Source organism: Protopterus annectens, chromosome 5.part0 (assembly GCF_019279795.1).
Source record: "Protopterus annectens isolate FY-2018-M chromosome 5.part0, PAN1.0, whole genome shotgun sequence".
In the NCBI taxonomy this organism is placed as follows: domain Eukaryota; kingdom Metazoa; phylum Chordata; order Ceratodontiformes; family Protopteridae; genus Protopterus; species Protopterus annectens.
In genome coordinates this window covers 1606424010-1606437295 of record NC_056735.1, presented here as the reverse complement: position 1 = coordinate 1606437295, position 13286 = coordinate 1606424010, and positions in this window count along the sequence as shown.

Here is a 13286-nt window from a genome sequence, read left to right as displayed (position 1 = left end):
GTGGTATCCCACAATTCCATTGGAGTGGGTGGGGTTATATAATTATGCATGCACACGTTATGCTAATCAACATACAGATTTTTGGCCAGTTGTACCTATTTTTCATGGGTCTTTGTCCACATTTTTTATGATTCCAAGTTGAGTGGTATGTTGACCAAATGCACACTCAACTGTTTGCAGAGAAACCCAATCTATTTATCTGTCTATATGATCTGTGTGCAGTGTGCAGATGTGTGAACATATAAACATAAAACCAGTAACCACACCAAGACTACCAGTAAAGCACATAAACTGATCTAAATGAATGAAAACAGATGCATGAACTCAAGAACCCAAAAAAACAAAAATGTATTTAATGCTTTCGTCAATATATAACGTAAGACTTCTTCAGAATATGCAAACAATCGAATACAGAAGTTTAAAAATCTCTCCTAATGAGTCACATGATCAAAGAAAAACAATAAAAACATAAAACCCATGAATATTCATAAATAACCTAATCCAGTAAAACTCTCACAGCCCTTAAAAAGTGATGAGGAATTGAACATTTAACATTAAACACTAACTATAGATAGGTGGGCATTCAATCCTGGAGCTAAATGAGCATTTAATTTGATCTGCCAAACAAGTTCCTTATATTCAACTAAATCTGCCCATTGCCCTCCCTGGGATCCTTTAACACCTTGTCAACAGCAAAAAAATTAAAACAGTGTAAAGGAAACATTGTAATATGTTGAAATAATGCATTATTCACATTTTTGTTTTTAATATCCATAATATATTAATATATTTAGTTTTTTTTGTTTTCTCTGGGTCTTTCCAATGTAGAAACTATTACATGACTTACACAAAGCCCATATATAAACCCAATAGAACTGTAAGTGTAGTGGCTTTTGGACATGATACTGCTGTTGATGAAAGCACAAAATACATTTTTGTTTTTTCTGGTTCATGAGTTTGTGTATCTGTTTTCATTCATTTAGATCGGTTTACATGCTTTACATATAAACATAGATATAGATATATACATTTCAAAGCAGCCAGTTTGAGTGCAACCACCAGCTGTTTTTGTGAAGTACAAGATACATTGTACTTAACTACTCAGAGAATGACCAAATGGACTCCAGTAGAAGTGAACCCTGGACCTTGGAACTGCATCAAGGCACCAACAAACTACTGATTACTGACATTGCAGTGCATATTATGGAATGCTATATTTATGATCTGACATTTTTCAGAAAAGTTTAAACTTAGATATCTTGTGTCTGAGATGTTGATAGTTTTGATGGATGTTAATTATCTTGTGTCATCTATTTAAAAGAACATGGGTATTTTTTTTAGAAAAAAACTTTTAAACATACTTTATATGTACTGCTTATTCATACCTTTATGGTTTTAACAATTTGGTACTTACATATATAATCATTTTACTAATAACTTCAATAATTTCTATTACTCATATAAAGAACAGAATTAAATTATCCTATTCAGATACTGTCCTGCCATTCAAACTATTCACCATTCTTTTCATATAATCCATTATAACACATCTTTTGTGAAATTTTAAAAACCCCAAATTAAAATTCTTTTTTCTCGTATGCCATTATCACCACAAACTCTTTAATTCTTCTTCATGTTTAAACTTTCTACAATGTTTCTTCTTCTTTGTTACAAACAAAAAATAACGATTTGCTTTTAGGAACTACTCTATATTGCATCTTCACATGTAACTTGCTATATGTTAACCTGCAGTATTAGTGTTTGTCGATGTCAACCTCTTAAAATATTGCATAGTTTATTCATCTATGTACTCTCAGTTAGGTTCCTTTTGCGTAGATTGGTTCATTCCCTTAACTGATCTCGCATTTGACTAATCCTTTAAGAAGAACAATTTTATGTCCCTCTTTAAAACTTTCCACCACTTTCCCATTTCTACCAGTTTCCAATTTCTCTCAGTAGAATATAAACCCACGCATAAAAGCAGTCAAAACACTTCAGAATTCAGCACAAAGATACAAAACACAGTTCAAAGAGCCAAAAGAGTTAAAGAAAAGAGGAAGGTATAGCAATTAGATAATTATAAGATAGCCCTTTATATTTTCATTATCTGCCGTGTTTTCATTTCTTCGGCACTTTTAGCCGACTGAAAATTATTTAACAGAATATCATGCATTTTTAACAGGGCTTGCCCCAGCTCTAAAAATATTTATTCTGACAGCATCAGAAATAAAAAGGAACAAAATGAGCAAGAAAAAAAACATCAAAGTATACCAAGACAAGTGGAATAATCCACATTTTATTTCACCCTCCTCTTACTTTCTTTAAAAGCTCCCTAATATTTTAAAATGCTACCGCACAGTACCCCAAAACAAATCCCCATTAGCTTTGGTTCCTTATCTTTGGGTAAAAAAAGATACTCTTGCAGTATGAAAACCCTGATTTCCAAGATAGATTTTAATATGAACCATCTTCTTTTTAGATATGTCAGATGTAATCTGCACCTTTCTTTATCCTTCCTTTCTTATATGTTCATAGGTAAGTACTAGGCTTGCTACCCTTGTGGGGCATTTTCAACCTAGATGATTTGTCTTTTGGTGCTTGAATTAATCTATCCCATTTGGTGTTAGATTGGCCTTACCCACCACATGGTCAATATTTACGGAATCTCAGTCCATTCCTTTCTCACAATTCCCTTTCCGATATATTAGTGTAGTATTCTAAAAAGTCTGTATCATCTTTGTCTATCCCTGATCCAAACAATCTGCATTTGCATTACTGATCTAAACCCTTATTTTTGTCAAATTGTTCTCGGCAATTTTAGGCATTCTTTTACATAAGGTTCTTTCTGTGCTGTCAGAATACCGCTATCTGAATATGATAACTCAACAGGAAATTTGGTGCATCTTAACTTTCATAAATGAGGCTTGGCACAAGCCAAGTTGTCCTGGGATATCTTCAAGGGGGTGTTAGGTTGATATTAATGGAAGTTCAATGGGTTGGGGAGGTGAAAGGGTTAAACAATCGGAGGGTTGATTGGAAGGAAATTAGATAAGGGTGGGAGGTGCTTAAGAGATTTAGATGAGTGTAGCTGGGTAACTTGCTAGTGTGAGTTTATGTCCAAGATGACCTCTAGGCATGGCTGATGCAGGCAGGCCTCGGATTAGCAATGGTCAGTATGGGAGATAATATAGTTACTTATATATACTGCAATATAAAGTATATAGTAGGTGTGCGGTGCAATATTAGCCCTATACAGGTCCCTCCCAAGTGGTAAATTTAAGGTGTCTTTTCCCTGGTAAGGTTGTATAAGGTGTATTTTCCCTGTGGGACAGCTAGCTTGCTAACAACCTTGGTAGTTAGGGATATTACAAGTTTTTCTGGGCTCCAAGGGAAACGTGGCTTTTGCTGAAAGTAGGGAGATTAGACCAGGACTGTCTCAGTTTTGGTCACCCTTACTTTTTATTGGCTTGTGTTGCCTTTTCAGCGCTGTTGTGGGTGTAGTAGTGTTTTCAACTTGTAGTACACTGGCAGCTGGAAGATGCGCAGTTGTGCAGATCTGGGACAACTCAACGTCAACTCAATGTGCTTTAGGGGTTAGTGGTATGTTCTTCAGGTCTGGTTTCTGTGGAAGGAATTCTGTTACCATTAGTAAAAAAAAGGTAGAAGGGGCTGCTTTATTACTAGAAGGATCGACATAAACTTGTCTGCAAATAAGGGCTACATGTTGCGCATGCACGGTAAGTTCTGTCTGCTTTTATTAAGTAGTTTTCAGTTAACGGTTAGGTGAAGCAACGATACTTAAATATGTCCCTTATCTTGGGCCTTTGTACCCTTTTATTTATATATTTATTTATTTTCATTCCTGGCTATGCTTCTCATTGGTGTGGAGCCTTTTCTCAATTATAAAAATTGACCCGCCGGCAGAATTAGAGTGAGATGAGTATTCCTCTTTAAGGGTCAACTATACCAAACAATTGAAGCCATTAAATGGGTGTTCCTTACTTTATCCCTTTTAAAGAAGATGCGGAGGTGAGGAATGCAAGACATCAGGCATCTGTGGCTGGTGAGGGAGGAGTAGGTCAAATTTACACTTGGTAAAGCCTTGTTAGCTGAGAGCTAAGTTTGTTTTACAGAAACTGGAATGTCTAAAAGCCATCAGCTGCGGCGAATTATAGTTTAGTGACAGGGTCAAACTGCTTTTGTCTGAGTTTGCAACAGATGTTTCTTTGGGAACCCAATGGAGTTAAGGGGATTTATTTCTTAGAGGCTGTATTATGATTGGATGTTTGACGCGATGATACATGTGCATTTCTGGCAACTATTCTTATTTTAATAGAATGTTTTGTGGTTGGTTCATGGAGTTGTGGCCTTTGGTGTGAGTAGGACAGTCCAATTATGCATACCTCTCAATAGTACAGTTGTTCACGGTGTGTTTGGAATTGCCTTATATGGTTGGTGGCTTATGAAGTGTGTGGCTTCGGCAAATTGCTGGGTCAATCGGAGGATCTAAGTCACTAAGTAATAACGTGCAGCTGCTGTCTTGTCAGTCCTGATCTGGGTTGGTCTTCTGTGATGCGCATTGATTACTTTGGCAGGCTTGAGGGCATCATGGTGACAGTGGTTGCAGTGCACAAAAAATAAATAAATAAATAATTTAAAAAAAGGCCTTAAATTAGAGAGGATGCGCTTTCATCTTTTGTTAGTTATTTATTGTTCAGTTCAGTTTTCTCATTAGTGGTGGTGGTTTTGGGGCTTTCACTCAAGCGTGGGATTTTCTAGTGGTGTAGTCTACCATGGGGGGTATTTGAGTTTGATGTAATTTCTCAGTGAAGCTGCAATGATTTCACAGGCTTTGAGCAAGTTGGTGGGACTGCTGTTGCCAAGCATGCATAGTATCAGTGATCGGGCAATTGAGGTTGTTAGCATTTGGGATAGCTGACCATGCTGCAGTTGCAAGGATTGACTTAAAGTTTTGATGTTAAGAGTCAGCTTCATATGTAAAATAGAGAAGTCGAGGGAATTTTCTCTGTCTGAGAAATGCAGCTGAAGGCTGAATGAGCAGTCGTCATGTAAACACTATTGCTGTGTTTCAGGTTCATGATAGATGGCAGGTAGCTTATCCTGCTCTGAATATGAGAACTGTTGCAGAGTAGATTGAATAGAGGATAGCTCATTACATATATATGTATATGTATATATATATATATATATATATATATATATTTTTTTTTTTTTTTTTTTTTTTTTCTCTCCTGAGATCTAATTTAGTAGCTGAGGTAAAACTAGTATAGAGTGCTGTTTACCAGTACTAAGGTTACTGTTGTACGCTAGTCTACTAGCGGTTTCAATCCCACTTTTAAGTTAGGCAGAACAGAAAGTTTGCTTTCTATTAGAGATAAAGGTCTAGGAATTAATACATTTTTGGCAGTTATAAGTTGTGAATGCTAGTGGTGTGGCTGGGTTCTATAAGGATGTGCTAAAGGGGTGCATGGCAGTTAGCTGAGCCCAGCATTTGAGTTTTAGACTTCATACTCTTCAGACAATTCAGGCTAATGCAAAACCTGTTATTCTGTTAACTATCTAAGTTTGTAAGAACAATATTTAAATTTGTCCCTAGTAAATTTGTCTGAGTAAATGCTGTGTGCTACGCCTCTGCTAGTATACCCTTTCACCGTGCGGTGAAGTGGAGTTGCATAAAATGACAGAAGGGATTTTTGTACTGTTTAAATGTTATTGATTGAATGTCTTGTTTTTTTTTTTGTTTGAATATGCAGGCACTCTTTGTAAGATGATTTGTACCGCGGCTTGTAGAGGAATGTCTACTCGTAGCTCTCATCCTGCCATCTTCAAATTGGTGAACTCTGGCCCTGACAGTGGTGAACAAATGAGGAACACATACTAATGGCTAACTAATCTCCAACTGGGAAAGGCATAGGATGGTTAAAATATGTTGGTTACTTATAAATAAGATCTTTTAATGAATTAATATGATTCATTTCTATTATTACAACACAGTAACCTGTATGATGTAAATATACCATTTTAATGTTAAGTCAGGTTCATTCACCCACCTCCTCCAACCTTAAAATAAGACAGACTAAATTATCCAGTAAGATCTTGCAGGAACTCAGGAAGCAAAGCAGATGGTATTTTTGTTTTACATTTCTTTACAAGCTGTTAGTTCAGTTTTCAAGCTCTAGATGATATGATGGCAGCTGTTAATTTACTTTGAATAGGGGTGACCATGGGAAGCCTTGCTATCAGCATACGTTTCAGATGCTGTCCCAGATGTGCAGGCTTTGCTGAATAAAGATGGGTGATTCAAAGATTTTGCAACTCGGATGGTGCAAGCGGGGGGTGTAACTTTTATGGTGAAGATGGGTTGATTTAGTACTGCCAGTTCATCATATATCATTTGTTTTATTTTATTTATTTATTTATTTATTTAATTATTTGACATGTGTTTACTGGGGTGGTCTGACTTTGTTTACAGAACCCATTTGCAGCAGAGGCCCTGGGAGAGAAGCTCCACATAATGTACCATACAAATACAGCATAATCTAGTACAATACAAATGACATTAGGAATACTATACAAAAATAAGTGGAAAGAATATAAACTATGCTACAGGATATTACAATATATACTACACAGCTAGACAATGCTATCAAGTTAAACATTATATACAATAATAGTCACTCTCACTGTATACATAACCTATCTGTAGATAGTGTCCAAAAGTAGTATGTAGGTAGTGCAGTCTAAGACGTTGACTGTTATAGTACATGAAAAATAAAATGCTGGTTTCAGTTAGGAAAGTTGGTGATGAAGAAAGATAGTGGGAGAGTTAAGAGTAGAGGCATTACAGTCTGAGCAGTATATACATGGTATAGAAACAGAGAAGGGGTTAGGAGAGCCTTAGGATCTTGCAGAATGAGGGAGTGAAATGGGACAGAAGAGAAGGACGAGGCTATTTGATAGGGCATTGGATGCATAGCTTCAGTTTTTGCTGCTTTGTCATAGATGTGGGTGGCGGTGGTACATTTCTTCCCGGGTTGGCGGGATAGGTTGTCTTTGAAGATGTCTTGGAATGTGTGTTATGTATTTTGGATGACTTACATGTCTTTTCTTTCTTGCAGATGGGGTCTTGGAACGTTGTGGCTGTAGTTTGGAATAGGTGGGTATAAGATGGAGCCTTCTCCTTACATATTAGAGGATTTACTTTTGTCCTTTTCTTTGTAGAAAATGGTGTGCTGAGTTCCAGCGGTGAGATACAGTGAGTTTGCAGATGATCATGCTTTGGTGTCGAATAAGCGGTGGGGTCATTGGGTGAGTAATCAGAAATGGATAGGCGTAAAGGCAAGCACAGTGATTCGGAAAATCAAGAAAGAAGCACAGCCAACTTTTTGTTTAACTCTAGAATAAGTATTATGTTTTATGACCTCGTTTGATTTGTGTTACAGGATAATGTACAGTCCATGGTAGAATTAAGAGTTTTAATATTTAAATATCATAGGACGCAGTGGTGCAGCAGTTTGTGTCATTTCACAACTAGAGGGTCTCCAGTTTGATTATCGGCCAGTTTTGTGGGGCTTGCGTGCCCTTCTTGTGTTTGTGCAGGTGTCACTGGGTACTTTTGTGTTTTCTTTCATGCTGCTAAGTGGCTAGTTACTGAATATTGGATATATTTATATGAGAAGACATATAGATCACATATGTTAGATGATTGTCATAGTGAGAATGGTTTTGCTGCATGTTTTAAATCTGAATGCAGGTTTCAGTGGAAGCCCTGATCACTTGGGTGGGCACATTGAAGTTACAGATGGAGTGTTGAGTGAGTAGCTGTCAATGCCCTGATGGAAATGGACTTGAAAGGTAATGGTTTTTGTTTTGTGGATGTTTTGAGTGCTGTAGAGGCTATAGGGTATTAAGTAATTTATTCAATGGTCATTAAGGCACATTACAGTTTGGGCAGTGGTGATTTATTGCAGCTGTACAACATGTTTATTTGGCCAGTTTGAGTGGGCTACTTTGGTAGGGTTAATAGTTGATGTAGCTTAATTTCTACAAGCGGGATGGGGTTGGCATATCACTAATCTTGTGTTGTCCAGGTGGCATAGGATATTTTCATTTTAGTATAATCTGGTTGACCTGTGGCATACAGCATTTTCAGTTTGGTATATTGTTGGTGGCATTCAAGGGTATTGATAGAGTAAAGAGGGGTCAGACTGCTAAAGCCATCATGGGGTTTAGGTGCCTTACTTTTGATATGGGTAGCTTGTGTTGGCAAGGCGGTTATTAAATGGCATTTTGAAGTTCTTCAGGTTCTGCATGTCATTGGTAAGTAAAGGAATTGTTTGGGAAGGGTGATATGCAATTGTTTTAATTTGGTGGTTGGGGTTGAGTATTTTTCCTCCAGTGGCAGGTGATGCTTTGGTAAGCATTAGGTAATTGCCAGGGGCTGGTAATGTCCTGGTAATTATTGTACACCAAATGATGTCTGGCCTTATCCCCTAAGGGTGGCTAGCTGATGGAAGTTGGTGGTAAGGGGGAACAACCTGGGCAGGCTGATGGTGGAGAAGAGGGACAGTCTTGCCCTCTTCTCTTCCCCCTCTGGTGTCTGGTGGTGCATTTCAAGGAGTTCTTGTTGAATAGATAAGCAAGCAAAGACAAGGACACTGCTTATTTGGTTGGAAGGTAATTCAGTGAATGGTTTAGTAAGTGAGCAAAGATATGGATGCTGCTTACTGGGTAGGATAAGCAGGTACGCTGTCCTGATTAATATTATAAGGAGGTTTATAAGTAAAGTAAGTGAGCAAAGGTATGGATGCTGCTTACTGGGTAGGATAAGCAGCTACACTGTCTTGATTAATATTATAAGGAGGTTTATAAGTAAAGTAAGTGAGCTAAGGTAGGGATGCTGCTTACTGGGTAAGATAAGCAGGTATGCTGTCCTGATTAATATTATAAGGAGGTTTATAAGTAAGGTAAGTGAGCTAAGGTAGGGACATTGCTTACTGGGTAAGATAAGCAGGTACACTGTCCTGATTAATATTTGGTATGGACGCTGCTTACTGGACAGGATGAGCAGGTATGCTGTCCTGGTTAATATTATAAGGATGTTTATAAGTAAAGTAAGTGAGCAAAGGTATGGGTACTGTTAACTGGGGCAGGATGAGCAGGTACACTGTCCTGATTAACATTGCAAAGATGTTTATGCTGTGTTTAGAATCGACTACACTATGTCCAGTTGTATTTAACACATTTTGGTAATCAAAGTTATATTATGGAAGTTTTAATAAAGGTCGCCAAATGTCATTCGGTGTGTTGTGTTTATTGAAGGGGACCGGACAAATTGCAGTTCTTCTTTATCTGGATCAACATGCAGTTCATAATGAATCATAACAATAGTGGGTATAATCTACAACCAGCTTTGCAGCCTTACCCATCTTACTCTACTATATCCATACACTTTATATACTATGGCCATATACAGTATTCTTGAATGACTTCTGCACTCTCCTTTTTTAGTTTGTATATCTTTTTTTCTGTATCATTTATATAACCATAATTGTAAACTTTAATTGTATGTGATATCAAAGGCTTTTGCTATATCTACATCCCATTAAAAACAACTTTCACCTCTCCTATTTCTATAATACATTATGGTTTAATTGCCTTTAATTCTATTCATTCCAATAAACGGAGTATTTATAAATCCTTAGCTGTAATACTTTAGCTATATTTTATTATCCTCATTAAAGAAGAACACTATTCTCCAGTTTGTTAGCTCCAATTTTATCAGCTTTCTTTAAACATCTTTATAACACCTTTTGCAGTACTGCCTAAAGTGGCTTCTCTGCACTAAACCATTTATTTACCTATTTTTGAAATAATTCTAGTTACCACTTTCTTTATTCTTTTGCAACAATTACCCAATTTATCTTCCTTAATTACCTTTTAAGAAAATCCTGACATCTTTCTTTGAAATACTTTTATTTATCGTGGCTAAACATTGTTCCGTCATGTTTGAACCCCCATCCGTCATCCAACCCTTTCATTTTCCTTTACCTTCTGGAATTTTTTTAATAACTACATTATACTACACCTTTAATGCACATTAAAGCATTTTTATTTTTTTTTTTCATTGGCTTCATTCTCTTAACATAAACACTTTTTTCCTCCTAGCTATACTATACAATTTGTTATATTTTCTTTCCCACTAATAACTTATAAAGCTACCTGCCAGGCGATTCTTAACTTTCTTTACATCTCTTTAAAATATTAATCTGGTCATGCCTTCTATTCTTATACTCACTCTTTATAGCTCTCTGTATATTTCTGAAGCCAGTCCCTGTATTACTTAATGTCTTGTTGTTACAAGTTTCTGTTTCAATATATGTTTTTTTTTTTACAACTTTCCACTTCAAATTAATTCACTATACTACCCAAAAATCGTGTTTTCTTAAGTACATCTTCTATAACCACATAAAATTCACATATTTCTGTTAAAATGATACCTTTTCATCCTACTTTATGTATTTGTCTTCCCACCTCTGCAAAGTTCTTCTTCAGCTCTTCCTCTACCAACAATACCATATAACCTGGAAAAAAACATATGTATTGTTACAAATCTTGTTTTCAAAAATAAAACCAATAATGTTGTTTAAAATTCTCCTGCTTATATACAGTACCCATATTACATAATCACCCATATCCTTTGTCTTCTATTTCCTTCTCTATTCTTATACCTGAATCTCCTAGGGACTTCCTTTTTCTTCTTTTTTCTATCACATATACTGCTTCAATGTCCCATAAAGCATCCTGTTTTTGATGCCTATTAATCTAATGCTTCCTGTCTACCTCTTGATATGGCAGCCACATAATGAGGAATAAATCTCTACGCCATATAAAATCTGCACAGATTTATTACCAAAGCCCTTTCCTTGTGAACCTCTGGAATGTTAATCATTTTTGGATATCACTTCTTTACTATTATAACTATTATTACTACCTTTCAATATTACTCTTCCTCAAAGGTCCATACACCCTCCAGTTTTAAAATGTGTTCTGCCTAAGCACTGTCTCTTGAAGTTGGTCATGACTATATGATCACCATATATTAGATATTAGATTTGGGAGGGTCTCATGGCTGGACAATAATGTATAATGAGAAGATTGCAGGGTTAAAACCAAAGCCTTGGGAAGCACCTTTCATCATGTATTTTATTTCTCAGTTGCTGTTCTGTGTCCAAGTATTGTGAATGTTCTGTTAGCTAACTAGCTTTTAAACCATTATATTACCTTCATAGAAAAAAATGCAACCAAGTAATTTTTACAAGTGTATTGTGTGATTCACTATTTCAAAAGCTCTTTTCAAATCAAATAAAACTGCTTCTTTAAGTTCAATTCACAGTACTTGTGCAATTTGGATGTCTCAGAGAATGGATAACTGCAAGGATACTGTAGCTACGCTGAAACTTGTGCTGTTTATCTAAGAGTATGTCATATTAATATATGCATTCAAGTATTTGGTTGAAATTTTCCAATTTACTTGCTAATGCCAATCATTTGCACTGGGTCTGTAGTCACTGGCACTTAGGAGAGTTTAGAATCTTAACATGTGGAATTATTAAAGCAAATTTGAAAGTGTGTGGCAGAGGCAAACCTAGGGGAGGTGATAGGGTAGTTGTCCAGGGTGCACAAAGCTTGGGGTGCAATCTGCATGTGCCAGTTGTTCAGGAGTGCAGTTCCATCATTCAAAAAAATGAATGCTGATGCTACATTTATAGTCATGGTTGAAGTGCTGAAGCACTAAAACATTTATTGCACAGTTATTTAATTGTAGCAATCCAGTTGCTATATTTGTTGCAAGTAGTTTGCTACAGTTTAGATTCAGAGCAGAAATTATTTTTATTTGGTCATCAGCTTTAATCCGGAAGGTGTTTTTTAAATGGTCTTCAACTTTGAATTGAAAGCAGTCCCAATATGAGGACCTACACAGAGTACCAGATAACCTAACTACAGTTCTGGTATATGGTCAAGTTTTGTCATGAGTGTAATATTAAGTAAGAGTGCAAGTGGTACGCAGAGCACCTTGGCACCAAGCTTAAAAATGATAGGGTGCATATAGTGAAAGATTGTGTTATAACTGCATTCAATGGATTTCAGTATCATCCAGACCAGTTTCATTTTAATGGTATTTAAACAGAATGGGGAATGGTCAAGAATATTATACAAGGGTGATATTGGATCACTACATATGCTTCTATTAAAGTGGCACACTTATGAGCCATTGCTGACTCTTCTGTCATGCATTTTCATTGCAAAACATTTGTGTTGTAGTGAATTTCACTGGAGTATACTGTAATGTGCAAACCAATGCTATGTTTTCCCCCTTTTCTCCACTGTGGTATGACCGTACAGTTGGCATGTATAATTTTAGGGGGTATGGAAGGCTTGCCTCCAGCATTATAAATTGCAGTGGGGTTTGTCCCCTGCAAAATAAATTATTTTTTTCTATTTTATAGACTTTTTGACTCACCATTTTTGAAATTAAATTCTTGGTAAATGGTGATCTGAAAAAGGAATTGTTGGTAAACACTATTAAAATATATATTGTTGGGTAGTGGTGAATTGCCTATATTGTGCTTAATTTCTCTAATAAAGTAATAATTATTAATTTTAATAAAGGCAGCGTTATATTTTTGTATAATCTATCATCTAGAAGAAGATGCCAAGCTGTTTAAGTTGTAAAGCAGGACCTTCAATTATTATGCAACCAAATTATGTTACTTTTTTGTTTAATCTTCTCTTTTTGGTTTCTTCTTATTCCCCATTTCATCATTTATTACTGATATAATTACTTTACATATATAGCTCTTTCTATTTACTTTCACTTTATCTCTTTGTATTTCCTCCTCTGTCTCTTGACTAAGAAAAAAAAAAATCTGTTGTTTATTCACATCTTTGGCTCCATTTAATTTCTCCTTCTCTTCCTACCTTACTATTTTATTCTATCTCTTGACTACATTAATCTAAATCTTTAACCACTTCTTCGTCTCCCAGGTGTATCTTCGTTGTATTATTTTCATGTGTCTCCATGCTTTTTCGCAAGTGTATACTGTATAGCTTTTTTTACGGAATTGATTCATTAACGATTCTCTGAACCATATTTTGTTCATTTTTTTCTTTGTTAATAAATTCATTTTCTGCATCCTCTTTCTTGACTCATAACAAAATCCTTTTGTATAGTAACTTTAAAATTTCCTGTTACCCCATATGCA